The sequence below is a fragment of the Lactuca virosa genome, chromosome 2 (genome assembly GCF_052849685.1).
Source record: "Lactuca virosa cultivar CGN04683 chromosome 2, Lactuca_virosa_CGN04683_v6, whole genome shotgun sequence".
NCBI classification, from domain to species: Eukaryota; Viridiplantae; Streptophyta; class Magnoliopsida; order Asterales; family Asteraceae; genus Lactuca; species Lactuca virosa.
This window is the reverse complement of record NC_136427.1, coordinates 287,910,776-287,931,975: the sequence shown is the minus strand read 5'-3', so window position 1 is coordinate 287,931,975 and position 21,200 is coordinate 287,910,776. Positions and strand designations below refer to the sequence as shown.

At 42.2% G+C, this 21,200-nt stretch overlaps 1 pseudogene; it reads right to left on the bottom strand.

The window, feature by feature from the left end:
* Positions 1–1,591: 1,591 nt before the first annotated feature.
* Positions 1,592–21,200, bottom strand: part of LOC145158628 (uncharacterized) — a 34,449-nt pseudogene continuing 14,840 nt past the window's right edge.

Sequence of the window (21,200 nt, the reverse complement as noted above, 5' to 3'; positions counted from 1 at the left end):
AACAATTTAGTCCCATAACCTGCTGAACAGGTCAAAAAGGGCTAAAGTGAATAAATTAGTCGGTTTCTTGTGCTTTTTTATTCAAAAGGTGAAAAAGTCAGGATTTTTTTATTCAAAAAATAAAATTTAGGACTTTATTAAAAATTTGCCAAAAGTATTGGGACTTTTCTAGAGATATCCCAATAGAGAAAATCATAAAGAGGATTAAGTGGTAAACCTTCAGATTGATTTCCAGATTTCTGAAAAAGTGAAAAACCAAAGAGTTATCACTATTCACTGTTCTACTGTTCCCAAGTGAAGGCCTGTCAAGAGAATCAAAACCAAAGTTTTCAACTGTCAAGAACTCAAGTTTATGTGAGATATTCTAAAAAACTTATATGATTTTAAAGAACCTTTTTTGATTCTGAATTGATTCTTGAATAGACCAGTTCATAATTTTGATTTTGACTTTTGAAGCCACCTGGTGCAGATTCTAAACACAAATTCTAATTATCGGACTCCTTGCGGCCTTGCCCTGGGGGTTGAATTCTGATTTTAATAACTGCTAGTGCTAAGTAGAAGTGAGATTGTGAGAAAAATAGAGAATCAGATAGGAGAGAAATCAGAGAATGGAGAACGAAAACAAGAATGAAGAAATCAGAGAATGAAGAACCCTAATTATTGGACTCATTGGGGTTGTATTTTGAGACCGTTGCATTGCAGGACAAAGGATACAAAACGGATTCCTTGATTTCTGCTAATACCGAGAGAATAGAGGAGGGATAGAAGATCGATCAACGATTGATTGCCTCTTTTTTTCCCGATCCTTGATTGTGTCGGCACTTCCGAATTTTTCCCAATCTATTTTCTCTTGGTTGGGCTAACTAGTATTAAAGGATTAGAAATATTTAGGCCCCATAAAATTATGGGCCCTGTGCAGATGCACCAAGTGCACCCCTTAATATCCGGAAACTTATCAAGTTCCGGTTTCATCACTCCTTTGAGTCCTTTCCTTCAAGTTATTATTAGCCTGATCACCAACTGATCTAAACCATATCATTTTATTGGTTGAAAATTTTACATTCAACTCAATTATATCAACCAAGTCAAATATAAGATAATCAGATAAGGGGCATTATACATTTTCCACCCAATGCCCATAATGATGTGCATTTCACATGATCTTATCATAAATCAATTTTAGTGCTACCAATTAAGTCAAAAGAGAAGATAATCACGAAAACCTTATACACGATCGTGTCCACTTCCTTAACCCACACTGCACGGTCCTATAATTTACCCCCAGTTCATAATTCCTCATAAAAAACCGTTCTTATATATATATATATATATATATATATATATATATATATATATATATATATATATATATATATCAAACTTTCAAGATTAGCAACTTTTCCCCACTGTGTTCCATATTTTCAAATGTACCTCAAAACTTCAACTTTTCCTTAAAAGACCACCATATTTTCAAAAATAATACCTTAATATCATTTATTTCACATTTTATTCCAACAAAATACAAGGTTCGTCACATACTCAAATACATCCCTTTACAATTAACACACAAAACGTTGACAAACATGGCACCTCAAATATTTTGAAGCGTATCCAAAATATGTTGCAACTCATGAACAACATTTTCGATATTCATCCTTTGCACCGGAGAATCCACAGAGCAAGATACTCCAATTTTGACAGTCAAAGCCAAACATTCCTCTATTTTCTTTGCCTTTTCTTCCGTACATTGTGTAGCAATAGCCTCCTTTTGAAGAAAATTTAGAAGGGCATCGTCAAGAACATCGGTTACATGGTCCGGCAAAGCCATTTGTGCAAACTTATGAAGGGTAAGGCTTTCGTTAAAGATGTTGTCTGTTGGCCTCTTCCCTGTCATCACCTCCAACAATAGTATTCCAAAACTGTAGACATCCCCACTAATTGTCATCTCAATCCCAACACCATACTCTGGAACTTAGCATTAATCACTTTAGAAAATGGTAACAGTATAAATCAATATAAGCATACAAGAATACATGAACATTACCTGGAGGTGCATACCCAATTGTTCCTTCAACGCCACGTGTGCTGTTTTGGTTTGTGTTTTTTCCAAGAAATCTAACTAAACCAAAGTCTCCAACATGAGCCACCATATCATCATCAAGTAGAATGTTGCTAGGCTTCAAATCACAGTGAACAATGGTTGGTAGGCAGTGATTGTGAAGATAATCAAGTGCAGATGTGACATCAATAATGATATTTATTCTTTGAAGAAGGTCCAGTCTTGATTTACTTGCACTTGAATGCAACCAATCATGTAAGCTCTGTCACACCCCCAAACCGGAACGACGAAAACGTTCGGGGGTGGATGACGTCATACGTAGTATCACAACAATTGCATCATAATAATCAAGGTAAACACAACCATTACATTGAATACATATAAAGAGGTATTTACATCTGTTTGATCCATACTTATATACATCAAAAGTAGCAAAAATAAAGACGAGACTCTATATACTCTGTCTCCTCAAAAGTATGTCGAGGTACTTGTCTACTGATTCCTTGAGAATACAAACGGTTTTGAAAAGAGTATCAGCATAAAGATGGTGAGTTCATAAGCATGTTTTGAATGAAAATCCTGTCATTGAATCTGTAAAATGTTGGTATGCTTCCCAAGAAAATCCAATATTTTCTAACATATATGTTTATCAATGTGTTCTGTAGTAGTGTATAATGTAGTAGTTTATATGTCTGGTTACCACCAGTTGTATTGTATAACGTTGTTTTGAATGAAAACCATTTTGTATGAAAAAAAAACCTGGTTACCACCAGTAATGTATAAGTTCTGTTTGAAAACCCTGGTTACCACCAGTATGTATAGTAGTTTCATTACTTAAAATAAAACTATGAATTGAAATCCCTAGAATCCTCCAGTTGTATTATGAACTAGTTTTATTAATAAAATAAAACTAAAGAAGAATGAAATCCCGTAAACTGTAAGGTTAGTTTATACTATTGTGAGTCATATAACCATGCTTGATATGACCTAGTGACCTTTACGACGTTCTTCAAGTGTCGGATAAATGACATTTGTCACCCCAGGCATGCCTGCCTAACTGTAGCTAGCAGTTCAGGTGTGGGATTGTCAGTCTCAAATAGATCTATTCACAAATCTCACGCTCTCCCTCCAGGAGACTCTGGTTATACTATGATAGGATTTAACCTGTACCCCGAAAGGTACAATTGAAGTGTTGTCTCACAATCCTGTATTAACTAGTTTACGTGTAGTTCTGTATTGTTCTACTGTATTTAAACCCGTGTGTATACTGTATAAGGTAATAATTATACTTAAATAATTATTAAATGTTGTACTCTTGTAGTAATGTATATCATAAACTAAATTTGTCATAGTTCATATGTTTTCTTATGTAAATCTTTGAATTTGTAAAACTGATTATTGAAAACCCAAACTATACCTATTATAGTTTGCATGTATGATGTGTACTTGGTTTTTGTATTGATCTGAAAACTATGCAATTTCAACTGTAGATTGAAAATGTCCCTTATGCTCAGCACGTTACAAAAGGGATAAAATATCTAAATATTTTATAGACATATGGAAACTTTAAGATTGTATCAATTGCATCAGTTTTAAATGTGTTGAAATCCTTTGGTATAAATGCACAAAATCATTTGTGTTTGGCTTGTACTCTCCCCCTGAAAGCATTTAAAATCATAAAAGCATAGTGTAACGACCCAATTTTCGGAGTAAATTTTTCATTTTAGAATAAGTAAACATTTTTCCATACATTAAGAAATCCAGTTTAATTGTTTTCAAAACATAAGTCAAATACAACTTTTATTCCAAACATCAGAGTCTCCCATAAATGTCAATAAGAGAGTGCACGCCGCACCATCACGCCTTACCCTTGCCCTTGGGGTCTGAAGTACCTGAAACCAATAACAAACCTGTAAGCACGAAGCTTAGTGAGTCCCACAGAGCATACCCCATACATAATCCACATAACACATATCATATTAGCCGTAAAAGCTATCTCTACCACATACCACATATCAATTAGCTATAGAAGCTACCTCTACCACATAATACAAATCAATTAGCTACAAAAGCTGCCTCTACCACATATCATATATCAATTAGCTATCAAGCTATCTCTACCATTAGCAACAATGGCTATCTCTACCGTCAGCCCCAAAGGCTATCTCTACCGTTAGCCCCGAAGGCTATCTCTACCGTTAGCCTTAAAGGCTACCTCTTCCATTAGCCATAAAGGCTATCTCTACCGCATATTATCACATATTCAAGTCACACACCTCTACACAACAAATATACTAACTATCATAAAATGGGCCGGCCTTGGTGCCTTAGACCCATTGGTATGGTGACAAGACTCACCTCGAATGCAGAAGCTTCCTGAAGAAATCCTTAGCTGCTGACCCGCCCACTTCCTGAACCATCAATACCGATCATTATACCCAATTAGCAACTGGGTCCCATACCATAATTCTTAGTCCAATACAATAACCCTTCCGGGGGTGAAATGACCATTCAACCCCTAGACCAACTTGGTCCATATCTAAGGCCCAAAACTAAGGCCCAACACTATGTAAGATTCCCAAGCCCACTAGTGGCCCACTAATGGCCCAATTTGCTAAATTGGGCCCAATCCCTCTATTGGGCCTTACTTTAAGCCCAACTATTTCCTTGGCCTATATTATCTGACTCCTGATGGCCCATTAAGGCCCAAGGACCCGAAGTCCACTACATGGCCCAAACCGAGGCCCAAAATGCACAAAGCCCAAACCTGATAAGTACGTTGGGCGTACTCCAATGTACGCTAAGCGTAAAGGCCAAAGGATGCTTATGTTGGGCGTACCTGCACGTACGCTCAGCGTACTTTCATGTTAAGTCCTTTTTCCATAAAGTGCTTAATACGCGGATTTAGAAGCTACAAACACAGATCCAGGTCCTTTTCCATGTCTTAATCCATAAAGTCACTGACTTGGTGACTTAACTTGCCCCAACAAGTTCAAACTCCAAAAAAGATAATGTACTTCCATAAAGATGCCTATATCTCATACATAAACCCATTAAGATACTCAAGATGAAGACTTTACTGCTTATGGAACCCTTTTAGCTCTGAGGGTGGCAACCCTAAGCTCACAAACGAGATTTCATCATAAAGGTCCATTCTTGGGACCAAAATAACTCCAAAACTACACTACACTAGATCTAAACATTCTTAAGTAAAGTTATGAACTTTATACCTCAAAAGTGTTCCAAATGCTGATGGTATTCCAGATCTATGAGCTCCAACTCCCCAAGTTCTTCTTTGCCAACTTCTCCTTTTGCTATTCCAAGTTTACACCACCAAAATGAGCTTCCCAAGGTCAAGCCTCACAAGAATGAAGGGATGAGGCGTTCTAGGGTTTTTCTGAAGTTGGGGGACGGATAAGGAGGCTAGGGTTTGAGCCATTATGTTCTTTATATAGTGGCATGCCCTAAAATTAGGGTTTCTGGAATCTGGACGTACGTTGGGCGTACTTCCTGTACGATGGTCGTACGCCTAAGGCACCCGCGATCACTTAACCCCTCTACGCTGGGCGTACCCCAGCTTACGCTGGGCGTACTCTCCTGGCTGTCACCTTGTATGCATGGGCTGAAAAGCAAACTTTTCCATTAAGGGACCAATTCTGCCAACAACTTCGAAGTACTATAACTTCTTCGTTCTAAGTCCGTTTCCGACGAACTTTATATCTACGAAAAGGTGGCATGAAGCCCTACACTCCAAGCTACACCCCAAGCCTTAAAACCTTCCGAATAAAACCTGAGACCCATAAAGGCCGGATCGTCAGATTACGCTTATACTAGGGCCTCATGGATTCTTTCCTGAAGAACAGCCGGGACCCTCCTGGCCCCAACTCGCCTACCAACTATCTGAAACACCGGTTACCTTCCCGATTGCTGAGCCAGAAACACACGCTCCACAATCCCACCTGACCGCCGAAGGACACCTCTTCTGACAATAACTACCCCGATGATACCTCCTCTCTCGACCCCTTCCATCCTTGATCCTTCTGATCATGATAAGCTGACAACCCGTCGCCACTGAACCCAACGCAAGGATGAATGGTATAAGAACATCATCTCACAGTTCCAACCCGACCTCCTTTGACCCCTCCTTTCCTGGTATACTGCATGTGATGCCCTTGGCATCCTTACGCTCCCGTATCCTATCTCACAGAATCAAAATCCTGTACTGAACCTGTGCGAAACCTGATTCGGAGTCCTCTCCGAAACGAGTCGATACTCCGCCACTACCTCGGGATTACCAGTCTTGCATCTGGTCCAACCACCAGGTTCCCAAAAGATCAAATATCAGGACCACCGAGCCATAGCCCCCTCGCTGCGTCACATGCCGCTCATCCACAAGATCCTGCAACTCGAGGTACCAACCCTTCCCTCAACAGTTTCTACCAATTCCATTCTGAATTCCCATAACCATCCGGGCTTGCCCCACAGATATCCGACCGAATCATCATCTCCAACTCTTATTCCACCTAAGTTGTGGATTCCTTATGACTTTGCGAACTGGTCGAAGCCATTTGAACGAATCTGAACGCATCTCAGCGTTGAGCGCCCATGCGGTCTATCCTTCCAGCTGAAATCAAATACTGAATGGAACTCTACCTGTTTCCCCCTCCAAATCTGGCTATAGGGCGTCTAGAAGACGCAATTCCAATGTTGGGGAGTTTCCCGAACTCCCATCACTCGATATCCTACATTCAGTCGGCCCCTAAGGCCATGTTTCCTCCCCCAATGGGGATATGAAACGCATCCTCGTCTCACACTCGCTTCCATCCTGGATAATTGAATGATCCTCCCCCACTTAGATTCAACTAGATCCGCTCAGCACACGAGGATTGAAGGATTCCCCAAACCCTCTTCCGTCCAATTGGCTATCTACTGATGGACGGTGCCTAACAGAGCTAGGGCACCATGAATAACCCTTCCAATCAACATGACTCCTGAAAACTAGCTAGCACTTCTCGGATCCCAACAATGCCAATGACTCTAGCTGCTCAAACTAATATCACTCACACGACACTCGTCGTGCGACCATCTGCAATCTCTACCTCGAGCGGGAAACCAAGGTTCCCGGCACATCCTGGAACCTCTAGCTAAGCACAAGTGACACGAATGATCGGGTAGCACCAGAATCAACAAGACATGTACCGACATACCATCGACTGAAAAGGTCCTCATACAAGTATAATGCACACATAAGTCATACGAATAATAAAGAGCAGAGAATAATAAACACGTACCAGCCACATCTTCTGGCGCTGCCTGAGCTTCCTCAGTGGTCAACTGAAATGCGCGGCTCTTCATCGCTGGAGCATCCGCCTTGGCAGGACGGCCATCGGTAATCCTCATCATGGCGGGTGCAGGTACCGCCACCGCTCCTCCCCCTCCCCGTAACCTCAGACAGTTGACCCGCTTATGACCGGTCTGGTTGCAGTGAAAACAAATAAAGCCCTTCGTGAGGCAGTCCCTGCTCAAGTGGCTCTGCTGGCCACATGCATAGCATCACGTGCCTGTGATACGACAAGATCCACCGTGCACCCTACTGCACTTGGCACACCGGCCCTGACCCTGCTGACCCCTGCTAGAAGTGACTGAGGTCTTAGGCTTCTTAGCCTTACCCCCCCACTGCCTGCGTCTGCTCCGGCTTCCGCTTGGTCCGGAAGTCCAACTCCATCTCCCATTCCCGGGCCTTCTCTACCATCTCATTTAGGGTTTTGCACCCTGTAAATCTCACAAACTCCCGAATATCATCCCTTAGCATGGAATGATACCTCGTCCTTCACATCTCGTCGTCGGTAGCATACTACAGGATCAACAAAGCTTGCTCCCGAAACTTGGCGGTGATCTCCGCCACAGTCTCGGTGGTCTGCTGAAAGGTCATGAAACTCCCTCACAAGCCGTTGCACCTCAATGGCTGGTGCAAAATCCAAGTCGAATCGTCGAACAAACTCGGTCTAGGTCATTTCAGCCACACCAGCTGCTCCCAACTGACTCGTAACCTCGCCCCACCAATCCCGGGCCCTGTCTCTCAGCATACAAGAAGAAAATCTCACCTTTGCCGCATCCGGGTAAGAACTCGTGCGTTGGGTATTCTCAATATCCGCCACCCAGCATCGACTAACAATGGGGTCCCTGGCCCCGAAAAACTCTGGCGCCCCACACGCCTTGAACTCCCGGAACGAGGGAGTTCAGGCCCCAATCTGGCCCACAGCAATCTCAACTCTGAATGATCCGAGTCTCTCCTCCATGATCTCTATAATGTCCTCCTTGACCGTCCCAAAAATGAATGGGGTAGCGCCAAGGATACCCCTGGTAACCTCGGATACAATAAGCTCGCGCAGCCTCTCATCAACCACATCGGTAGTATCGCCTGATCCTGCACTGGATCCAGATCCGGATCCTGATCCCCCTGCCCCAAATCGTGTCATCACCATGCTGAACTGAAATGTCATATATCATAACGATCAGGATTTCCATAAAGGGATATTGTGACAACCCGAAAGTTATTCCGTTAACATAACCCATGCCGTTAATAAAATTTATTTTATTTTGGGTTTTTCCGTTAACTTTCAAATTAAATAATTCATTTAGAATTATTATTATAAATTCCTATGTGTTGAAACGAAATATTTATTTGAGTGAAAACACTCTAAATAATCTTTTGAAAATTTCTAGACTACGACTAATACGGGTAATGGTCGTTTACCCGGGTAAAATATTAAGCTCCGTTTAATGCCCGTATTGGGTGTATTCCTACCGGGTCACTAACTCTAGACACATAAAAGGGTGGAGTGACCACCATTTGAGCTTTTCCCACACTTGAACTTTCTCTCTCTACTCTCTCTCTAGAAATCGAATCCTCTCAAGAAATCTTCACTTTCAAGCTCCAATTTGGTAAGTAATCCTTCCTAACTAGTTGTTTATCCTAACATGCATGCAAATCCATGTCTTAAACTCTCAAATGCATCAAAAACTCGTGTTTACGGTTTGGGGGACCCTCCCAAAACCGTAAACCCCTTCAATGGGGGGGTTTTTGAAGCCCCAAAACCCTTCCAAACCTCTTCTAATGTTTAGATCCTTACATGCATGGAGTTAGAACCACAAGATCATGAATTTTTGGCCATGAACATGAGTTTACGGTTCTTGAATATTCAAAAACCGTAAACACCTTTTCATGGGGTTTTGATGCTCCTTAACCTTTCCAATGCATGTCTAATGGCCTTGAAACTTGCTTGGATGATCTTAGAACCCTAAAACATGTCCAAATGAGCATAAACTTGAGTTTACGGTTTGGGAACATCTCCCAAAACCGTAAACACCTTCCAAGGGTGTTTTAATGCTCCAAACACCTTGCATGGCTTGTATTTGAGTCTAGAACTTGCATGAATGGCCTACAAACCACCAAAACACATGGAAAATGGACAAACATGGACAAAGGTGGGTTTACGGCCGTAAACCCGTGAGTTTACGACCGTAAACTCCCCAAGGGTGGTCCAAGGACCGTAAACCCTAATTCCTAGGCTATTTCATGTCCCGGTCACTTCCTAAGCCCTCGAATCAACCCTAGATCCTTCCTATGTGCAAGATGAGACCTTGGATCACTCAAACCACCACACCCATGAGTTTACGGCCGTAAACTCATGGGGGATATGGTCTTTGGACCGTAAACTCCCTTAAGGGTTTACACTTGAAGAGTAAACACCTTATCTAGGCCCTACACTCCTTAGATACAACCCGTACCATCCCTAACACTTGAATTGAAGTGTTTTCGTGCCTCGGAGTGTAGTATCCTGCTATCTTAGTAAATCAAAGTCTAATTAGATACAATTATGTATCTCCTCATGTTACATAGGAACCTCATGCGTGTTCAAGCCCTAAACTGATACTTAGCATCTAAATCGGCACATTCTCGTCAGGTGAGTTCATACCCCTACACCATTTTCTGTGATTTTCATGTTTTCAGGGGGGGAATACAAGCAAAAGTACAAGGAAACTTGTACTCAAATCGATTATTTCATATAACAATACTACATGTTCAATATGTTTTAAACATTGAAATCCGTATTAACCAACCGTCTAACTCGTGGAGTTAGTTTTCAAAACAAATTGTGAAACTCATTATAAAATGTTACATTTTTACATTTCACAAGGATTTCATGACATTTCATAAACCGGGATTTTCTATACTATTACTTGTAAAGTTCATTATTCTTATGATTGGAGACACGTCCTCGGTAACACTCCACATGGAATACGAGAGTGGAGGACTACTCCCGTAACCAGAATCTCTTGGAGGGAGAGCGTGACTTGAGTGTATAGATCTATACGGGGCTGACTACCCCGCACCCTGCTGCTAGCTACAGTTGGATCGTTAGGTCCATGGGTGACGAAAGTCATAAAATGATGATGGACTTCTTATTGCCATATCTAGTCTATCGTATGGTTATGGAACTCGCAACTTAGATAATGGAGATTTACTGATAAAGTAATAACGAACCTAGTGAACTAACCTTCTAGTAATAACTGCCTTTGATTACTACTAGTTCACTACTTACTTATTAGTTTTGTGTACGTGTCAAAACTAACATGCTTACCACGGGATAACTAGTCATTCAGTATGCTTCACTTAATCGATACAAGTATGGTAGATACTTGTACACATCATTTCAGAATCGATAATCCAACGAATATTTTCATAAGAAAACATAGGGTTTTCTTGGGATAACGTAACTTTTCATAAACAAGGTTGTATGGTACATCTAACGAGAAATCAAATCATATTTTCATAAGGAAATTTGCAGGATTTTCTTGATTCAAACTGTGTCACAAAAGGGATAACCAAACTACTTTTATAAGAAAATACGGGATTTTCTTGGATATCAACTGTTCATGAAACTAAAGGAAACTGAATCTTTTTCCAGAAAACAAACCGCTTATGAACTCACCAGCTTTATGCTGATATTTTAAAACTGCTTGTATTCTCAGGGCATCCATAGACAGGTACTCCTATTAACTTTTTGGAGAAGACGGAGCATATAGAAGACTCGTCTTTACTTTTGTTCTAACCAATGTATCTATGAAAACTTGTAGTACCTTATTTTCAAACAAATGTAAAACTTTCTTATGTAATGTAATGGTTGTGTTTACTATGCTTGCTATATACATTGGTTGTGATACTCTACATGACGTCACTCCGCCCCGGAACGTTTCCGCCATAGGTTTCGGGGTGTGACAGATTGGTATCAGAGCCCTTGTTTATAGTGAACTAAGTATACCGAACCTTACATGGTATACAACTATAAACACTACGGGGCCTAAGTGCTCTAAACTAAAAGTATGCTTTTAAAATACGAGTATTTTCATAAAAGTATACAAGTATTCCCGAGCACCGAAATCCGTATCGCGAAGAGAACAAAGCATAAGTAAATTGGGCGTTGTGCACTGTGGTTAAACCTGGGCAGTTATGTAGTCATGTCTAGGGTCAATATAGCCTGATCAACTATATTCATTCGAGACACGGCCAACATGTGCTTGGGAGTGACTGTGGTGTACAGCAGGCCTATAACTTACCTAATATCCATTCAACATAAAATACTATGGGAGTATTTTAGTCCGAACCAAATACTTCATGGAAATCCGTTCCGGGTGTTACTACTCATTCCTCCCTTAGCGATAGTTTACTTACTTTAAGTAATTTTCCTGTCCTATCGCGTAGTAGAACACTCTAAAAACCATTATGAGATATATCCTTGTTTCATATCTCTAATTTCCATCCTCCCATTTCTTGGTCATTTCAGATCAAGATGCCTCCCCGAAGGAGATCTACCAGGAGAAACAACGACACTCCTCCACCACCGCCTCCTCCCCAATTTGATCATGTCATGTTTCAGGCAGCTGTTACTGCTGCAGTGGCTGCTACCATGTCCCAAATGAATTCCGGTGGATCTGGTGGTCAGGGAAGTGGTGTGCATCCTCAATTACACTAAAGTGGTCAGGGACACCAGAAGGAGTGTTCCTATAAAGACTTCATGAACGCAAAACCCACATCTTTCGACGGCAAAGGAGGTGTTATTGCTCTGACTCAATGGTTTGAAAAGATTGAGTCCATATTCGAGATTTGCGCAGTCTCCGAATCCAACAAAGTGAAGTACGCCGCTTGCACTTTCCTCAACAAAGCATTAACCTGGTGGAACGGCCGGGTCAAGTCCTTAACCCTGCCAGTGGCAAATGCCATGGGTTGGGACAAACTGAAGGAACTCATGATAGCCCAGTATTGCCCACGGGGCGAGATGCAGAAACTCGAACACGAACTCTGGACTCTAAAGATGAAGGGTTCTGACATTGCCTCCTACACTTCTAGGTTCGAGGACCTAGCACTCCTTTGTCCGGGAATGATATCCCCGGAAAGCAAAAAGATCGAACGATTCATTTGGGGGCTGACCCAGCCAACCAAGGGAAATGTTTTGTCTGCGGAGCCGGAAACCTTCGATAGCGCCAAGTGTTTGGCACAAATTCTGATTGATCATAGCGACGATCCCGAGGAGATAGCCACCGCCTCTGATCCGGCTAAAGGGAGCGGTGAAAACAAGAAGAAATCCTGGAACAAACGAAAGGGTCAAGGTTCGCAAGGATCCTCAAAGAAACAGCAAACTGTAGCGGTCCACGCTGCTACTACCCCTGTTGCTACTCCTGCCACTCAGGCTCCTACCAGCAGGTACACTGGCACCCTCCCTCGGTGTGACAAGTGTAACTACCACCATAATCCCGGCCCGTGCCGGGAGATGTCATGCACAAGCTGTGGCAAAAAGGGGCACACGATGCGATTTTGTAGAACCCCAGCCCAACCAACAAATCAAGCCTCTGGAGCGGGTGTTGGACGAGCCTGCTACAACTGTGGGGAGATCGGGCATTTCAAGAGGGACTGCCCCAAAGCAGCAACAACCAACAACACCGGGAGAGTTCTAACCATGGGACAAGAAGAGGCATTCGCTGACCCCACCGTTGTCACGGGTACGTTTCTCCTCGACAACTCTTATACATGCATTCTTTTCGATTCCGGTGCTGAAAGGAGCTTTGTTAGTCATGCATTCAAACAATTTCTTAAACAAAAATCCCAACCATTAACCGAAAAGTTTACCGTCGAAATGGCTAACGGCGAGAAAGAGAGCACTAACGAGATATACGTAGGGTGTACCCTATCCTTAAACGACCGTTCATTTCTCATTGACCTTATGCCAGTCTCCATAAAAAGCTTTGATGTCATCATTGGCATGGATTGGTTGAGCCCAAATCGTGCAGACATCCTCTGTTTCGAAAAAGCTATCCGTCTCAATCTTCCTTCGGATGAAACTCTTGTAATCTACGGGGATAAACTCAGTTCAAACCTTCGCATCATTTCGTGCATCAAAGCCCAGAAACTTCTGCGGAAGGAGTGTTATGCTTTCTTAGCCCATGTCGTTAACGAAAAGCAGGGAGTTAAAGACCTCGAGAGCATCCCCGAAGTCTGCAACTTTCCTGATGTCTTTCCAGAGGATCTCCCAGGAATCCCTCCTGAACGCCAAGTGGAGTTTCGTATCGACTTAATCCCCGGAGCTACCCCCGTAGCCAAATCTCCTTATCGATTAGCTCCGGCAGAAATGCAGGAGTTATCTAGTCAGCTCAATGAGCTGCTCAGTAAAGGATTCATCAGACCGAGTTCCTCGCCGTGGGGAGCCCCGATCTTATTCGTGAAAAAGAAAGATGGATCTTTTCGAATGTGTATCGATTACCGAGAGCTGAACAAGCTCACGATCAAAAACCGCTATCCTCTTCCTCGGATAGACGACCTCTTCGATCAACTTCAAGGAGCTAGCTACTTTTCCAAAATCGATTTAAGATCAGGGTACCATCAGCTGCGAGTCCATGAGGGTGACGTTCCCAAAACAGCCTTTCGGACTCGATATGGTCACTACGAATTCGTAGTTATGCCCTTCGGTGTAACCAACGCGCCGGCGGTGTTCATGGATTTGATGAACCGGGTGTGTCGTCCATTTCTGGACAAGTTTGTTATTGTGTTCATCGACGACATACTTGTCTATTCCAAAAGCGAAGAGGATCACAAACAACACTTGAGGCTAGTGTTGGAAACTCTTAGATCGGAGCAACTGTACGCGAAATTCTCCAAATGTGAATTCTGGATCCGGAAGATTACTTTCCTGGGTCATGTGGTAAGCGAGGAGGGCATACACGTGGACCCTTCCAAGATCAAAGCGATAGAAAACTGGTCAGCACCGAAGACACCCACCGAAATCCGTCAATTCTTGGGTCTCGCTGGCTACTATCGCAGATTTATCCAAAATTTCTCCAAAATTTCCAAACCCTTAACCACTCTAACTCAGAAAGGTGTACCCTTTTGTTGGAGCGAAAAGCAAGACACTGCGTTCCAAACACTAAAGAGAGCCTTGTGCAGCGCACCTATCCTGTCCCTTCCCGATGGGACGGAAGACTTCGTTGTCTACTGCGATGCGTCTAATCAAGGTCTCGGTTGTGTCCTAATGCAACGAGGCAAGGTCATCGCCTATGCCTCCAGACAACTGAAAGTACACGAAGTCAACTACACGACTCACGATCTAGAATTGGGAGCAGTGGTCTTCGCATTAAAAATCTGGAGACATTATCTCTACGGAACTAAGTGCACTATCTTTACTGACCATAAAAGTCTACAGCACATCCTCGAACAAAAGGAGCTGAACATGAGACAACGGCGATGGGTTGAACTACTCAACGACTACGAGTGTGAAATCCGCTACCATCCCGGCAAGGCCAATGTGGTGGCAGATGCCCTCAGCCGGAAAGAATACTCAGGTCGTAAGGTGAAGGCACTGACTATGACTATCCATTCCCACTTATCCGCGCAAATCAAGGAGGCTCAGCTGGAAGCCTTAAGACCAGAAAACATGTCAGGCGAAGCCCTGAGAGGAATGGATAAGGATCTTGAAATCAGAAACGACGGAGTCTATTGTTTCATGGACCGGATTTGGACCCCAAATTTTGGAGGCTTCAGAGAGGTTGTCATGAATGAAGCTCATAATACTAAATACTCCGTACACCCAGGTTCGGATAAGATGTACCTGGATCTCAAGAAACTGTATTGGTGGCCAAATATGAAAGCCGAAATTGCTACCTTCGTGGGCAAGTGCCTGACTTGCGCCAAAGTGAAGGTCGAATATCAAAAACCCTCCGGTCTACTCCAACAACCCGAAATACCTGAATGGAAATGGGAAATGATTACTATGGATTTCATTACCAAGTTACCCAAATCTCCGAGTGGGTACGACACCATTTGGGTAATTGTCGACCGACTGACCAAATCTGCTCACTTCCTTCCTATCAAGGAAAACTTCAAAATGGAAAGACTCACGCGAATCTACATTCAAGAGGTGGTCCGACTGCACGGTGTACCTGTGTCCATCATTTCCGATCGGGATAGCAGGTTCACTTCTAGGTTCTGGCAGTCACTACAGAAGGCTCTTGGAACTAAGCTGGATATGAGCACAGCTTACCATCCTCAAACAGATGGACAGAGTGAGAGAACCATCCAAACCTTGGAAGACATGTTGAGAGCCTGCGTCATCGACTTCGGCGCGTCATGGGATACTCATCTTCCTTTGGTTGAATTTTCCTATAACAACAGCTACCATACCAGCATCAAGGCTGCGCCGTTCGAAGCCCTCTATGGCCGCAGGTGCAGATCACCTCTGTGCTGGGCTGAGGTGGGTGACACGCAGCTGGTCAAGGGACAAGTCCCTGACAGCACTCTCACTGGTCCAGAAATCATCCGCGAAACCACTGAAAAGATCGTACAAATCCGAGAACGACTTAAAGCCTCCCGAGATAGACAAAAGAGCTACGCCGATAAACGACGAAAACCCTTGGAATTCCAGGTTGGAGACCGTGTCTTGTTGAAAGTCTCACCCTGGAAGGGCATGATACGCTTCGGAAAGCGTGGAAAACTTAACCCAAGGTACATAGGACCTTTCGAAATCCTAGCCAGGATTGGTCCCGTGGCTTACAGACTCCGATTACCTCATGAACTTAGCAATATTCACCCTGTCTTCCACGTCTCAAACCTTAAAAAGTGTCTTTCTGATGAGACCCTTGTGGTTCCTCTGGATGAGATCGAAATTAACGAAAACCTGAACTTTGTGGAAGAGCCCATCGAAATCATGGATAGAGAGATCAAACGAACGAAACAAAGCCGCATCCTGATAGTGAAGGTTCGCTGGAACGCCAAGCGGGGACCCGAATTCACTTGGGAACGCGAAGACTCGATGAAAACGAAATACCCGCATCTCTTTCCAATTCCATGATTTGTATCTAAATTCTAAATTTCGGGACGAAATTTCCTCTAACGGGGGGATAATGTGACAACCCGAAAGATATTCCGTTAACATAACCCATGCCGTTAATAAAATTTATTTTATTTTGGGTTTTTCCGTTAACTTTCAAATTAAATAATTCATTTAGAATTATTATTATAAATTCCTATGTGTTGAAACGAAATATTTATTTGAGTGAAAACACTCTAAATAATCTTTTGAAAATTTCTAGACTACGACTAATACGGGTAATGGTCGTTTACCCGGGTAAAATATTAAGCTCCGTTTAATGCCCGTATTGGGTGTATTCCCACCGGGTCACTAACTCTAGACACATAAAAGGGTGGAGTGACCACCATTTGAGCTTTTCCCACACTTGAACTTTCTCTCTCTACTCTCTCTCTAGAAATCGAATCCTCTCAAGAAATCTTCACTTTCAAGCTCCAATTTGGTAAGTAATCCTTCCTAACTAGTTGTTTATCCTAACATGCATGCAAATCCATGTCTTAAACTCTCAAATGCATCAAAAACTCGTGTTTACGGTTTGGGGGACCCTCCCAAAACCGTAAACCCCTTCAATGGGGGGGTTTTTGAAGCCCCAAAACCCTTCCAAACCTCTTCTAATGTTTAGATCCTTACATGCATGGAGTTAGAACCACAAGATCATGAATTTTTGGCCATGAACATGAGTTTACGGTTCTTGAATATTCAAAAACCGTAAACACCTTTTTCATGGGGTTTTGATGCTCCTTAACCTTTCCAATGCATGTCTAATGGCCTTGAAACTTGCTTGGATGATCTTAGAACCCTAAAACATGTCCAAATGAGCATAAACTTGAGTTTACGGTTTGGGAACATCTCCCAAAACCGTAAACACCTTCCAAGGGTGTTTTAATGCTCCAAACACCTTGCATGGCTTGTATTTGAGTCTAGAACTTGCATGAATGGCCTACAAACCACCAAAACACATGGAAAATGGACAAACATGGACAAAGGTGGGTTTACGGCCGTAAACCCGTGAGTTTACGACCGTAAACTCCCCAAGGGTGGTCCAAGGACCGTAAACCCTAATTCCTAGGCTATTTCATGTCCCGATCACTTCCTAAGCCCTCGAATCAACCCTAGATCCTTCCTATGTGCAAGATGAGACCTTGGATCACTCAAACCACCACACCCATGAGTTTACGGCCGTAAACTCATGGGGGATATGGTCTTTGGACCGTAAACTCCCTTAAGGGTTTACACTTGAAGAGTAAACACCTTATCTAGGCCCTACACTCCTTAGATACAACCCGTACCATCCCTAACACTTGAATTGAAGTGTTTTCGTGCCTCAGAGTGTAGTATCCTGCTATCTTAGTAAACCAAAGTCTAATTAGATACAATTATGTATCTCCTCATGTTACATAGGAACCTCACGCGTGTTCAAGCCCTAAACTGATACTTAGCATCTAAATCGGCACATTCTCGTCAGGTGAGTTCATACCCCTACACCATTTTCTGTGATTTTCATGTTTTCAGGGGGGGAATACAAGCAAAAGTACAAGGAAACTTGTACTCAAATCGATTATTTCGTATAACAATACTACATGTTCAATATGTTTTAAACATTGAAATCCGTATTAACCAACCGTCTAACTCATGGAGTTAGTTTTCAAAACAAATTGTGAAACTCATTATAAAATGTTACATTTTTACATTTCACAAGGATTTCATGACATTTCATAAACCGGGATTTTCTATACTATTACTTGTAAAGTTCATTATTCTTATGATTGGAGACACGTCCTCGGTAACACTCCACATGGAATACGAGAGTGGAGGACTACTCCCGTAACCAGAATCTCTTGGAGGGAGAGCGTGACTTGAGTGTATAGATCTATACGGGGCTGACTACCCCGCACCCTGCTGCTAGCTACAGTTGGATCGTCAGGTCCATGGGTGACGAAAGTCATAAAATGATGATGGACTTCTTATTGCCATATCTAGTCTATCGTATGGTTATGGAACTCACAACTTAGATAATGGAGATTTACTGATAAAGTAATAAAGAACCTAGTGAACTAACCTTCTAGTAATAACTGTCTTTGATTACTACTAGTTCACTACTTACTTATTAGTTTTGTGTACGTGTCAAAACTAACATGCTTACCACGGGATAACTAGTCATTCAGTATGCTTCACTTAATCGATACAAGTATGGTAGATACTTGTACACATCATTTCAGAATCGATAATCCAACGAATATTTTCATAAGAAAACATAGGGTTTTCTTGGGATAACGTAACTTTTCATAAACAAGGTTGTATGGTACATCTAACGAGAAATCAAATCATATTTTCATAAGGAAATTTGCAGGATTTTCTTGATTCAAACTGTGTAACAAAAGGGATAACCAAACTACTTTTATAAGAAAATATGGGATTTTCTTGGATATCAACTGTTCATGAAACTAAAGGAAACTGAATCTTTTTCCAGAAAACAAACCGCTTATGAACTCACCAGCTTTATGCTGATATTTTAAAACTGCTTGTATTCTCAGGGCATCCATAGACAGGTACTCCTATTAACTTTTTGGAGAAGACGGAGCATATAGAAGACTCGTCTTTACTTTTGTTCTAACCAATGTATCTATGAAAACTTGTAGTACCTTATTTTCAAACAAATGTAAAACTTTCTTATGTAATGTAATGGTTGTGTTTACTATGCTTGCTATGTACATTGGTTGTGATACTCTACATGACGTCACTCCGCCCCGGAACGTTTCCGCCATCGGTTTCGGGGTGTGACAGATATCCCCACACCGGTCCTCCTCGAGGTCGTCAGATCTAACATTGGTTCGAGTACGGGTCCTGTGCTTTTAGTAGTACGGGCCCAATACTACCTTCCACACCTACCTGTACCTTTCCCCAACGCTCTACCTGATAACCCCAATTCGTCCCAAAACAAATCCATATTCCACGAACTACCGCATACATCAATCTCAGGTTGTCCTAAGATTTACTCTACTCATACCAATCAGACCAATCATAACAGGTTGCCTTTATGCATGCAAATTATACACGGAAAAAGGACCAAATAGACTTTCGAATAAAAGATTCTACCCTAGGACCACAACCAAACAAGGAACAGGAAATAAGGCCAAATCAATCATTCTGAGGCTATAAGCTCCTAACTATATACAATTTTAAAAGCATACACATAGCAAGTTCCATGAAACCAACAAGCTCAAATATCAGTATGGCATGGCTAACTTATTGAGGAACTACTTACTTGGCTCGGCTGATCACACGCGTTGCACTCTCATCTTTTCATTTCCTTTTGAAAACCCTTTTTAAATTACTTTTTGAAAACGACTTTACCATTTCCTTAGTTTGAGTCCTGACACACTCGAGAGTGTGCCCGAATCCCTCAAACCAAGGCTCTGATACCAACTTGTAACGACCTAATTTTCTAAGTAAATTTTTCATTTTAGAATAAGTAAACGTTTTCCCATACATTAAGAAATCCAGTTTAATTGTTTTCAAAACATAAGTCAAATACAACTTTTATTCCAAACATCAGAGTGTCCCATAAATGTCAATGAGAGAGTGCACGCCGCGCCATCACACCTTGCCCTTGCCCTTGGGGTCTGAAGTACCTGAAACCAATAACAAAATTAGCCGTAAAAGCTATCTCTACCGCATACCACATATCAATTAGCTATAGAAGCTACCTCTACCACATAATACATATCAATTAGCTACAAAAGCTGCCTCTACCACATATCACATATCAATTAGCTATCAAGTTATCTCTACCGTCAGCCCCAAAGGCTATCTCTACCGTTAGCCTCGAAGGCTATCTCTACCGTTAGCCTTAAAGGTTACCTCTTCCATTAGCCATAAAGGCTATCTCTGCCGCATATTATCACATATTCAAGTCACACACCTCTACACAACAAATATACTAACTATCATAAAATGGGCCGGCCTTGGTGCCTTAGACCCATTGGTATGGTGACAAGACTCACCTCGAATGCAGAAGCTTCCTGAAGAAATCCTTAGCAGCTGACCCGCCCACTTCCTGAACCATCAATACCGGTCATTATACCCAATTAGCAACTGGGTCCCATACCATAATTCTTAGTCCAATACAATAACCCTTCTGGGGGTGAAATGACCATTCTACCCCTAGACCAACTTGGTCCATATCTAAGGCCCAAAACTAAGGCCCAACACTATGTAAGCTTCCCAAGCCCACTAGTGGCCCACTAATGGCCCAATTTGTTAAATTGGGCCCAATCCCTCTATTGGGCCTTACTCTAAGCACAAATATTTCCTTGGCCTATATTATCTGACACCTGATGGCCCATTAAGGCCCAAGGACCCGAAGTCCACTACATGGCCCAAACCGAGGCCCAAAATGCACAAAGCCCAAACCTGATGAGTACGTTGGGCGTACTCCAATGTACGTTAAGCGTAAAGGCCAAAGGATGCTTATGCTAGGCGTACCTTCACGTACGCTCAACGTACTCCCCTGTTAAGTCCTTTTTCCATAAAGTGCTTAATACGCGGATTTAGAAGCTACAAACACAGATCCAGGTCCTTTTCCATGTCTTAATCCATAATGTCACTGACTTGGTGACTTAACATGCCCCAACAAATTCAAACTCCAAAAAAGATAATGTACTTCCATAAAGATGGCTATATCTCATGCATGAACCCATTAATACACTCAAGATAGAGACTTT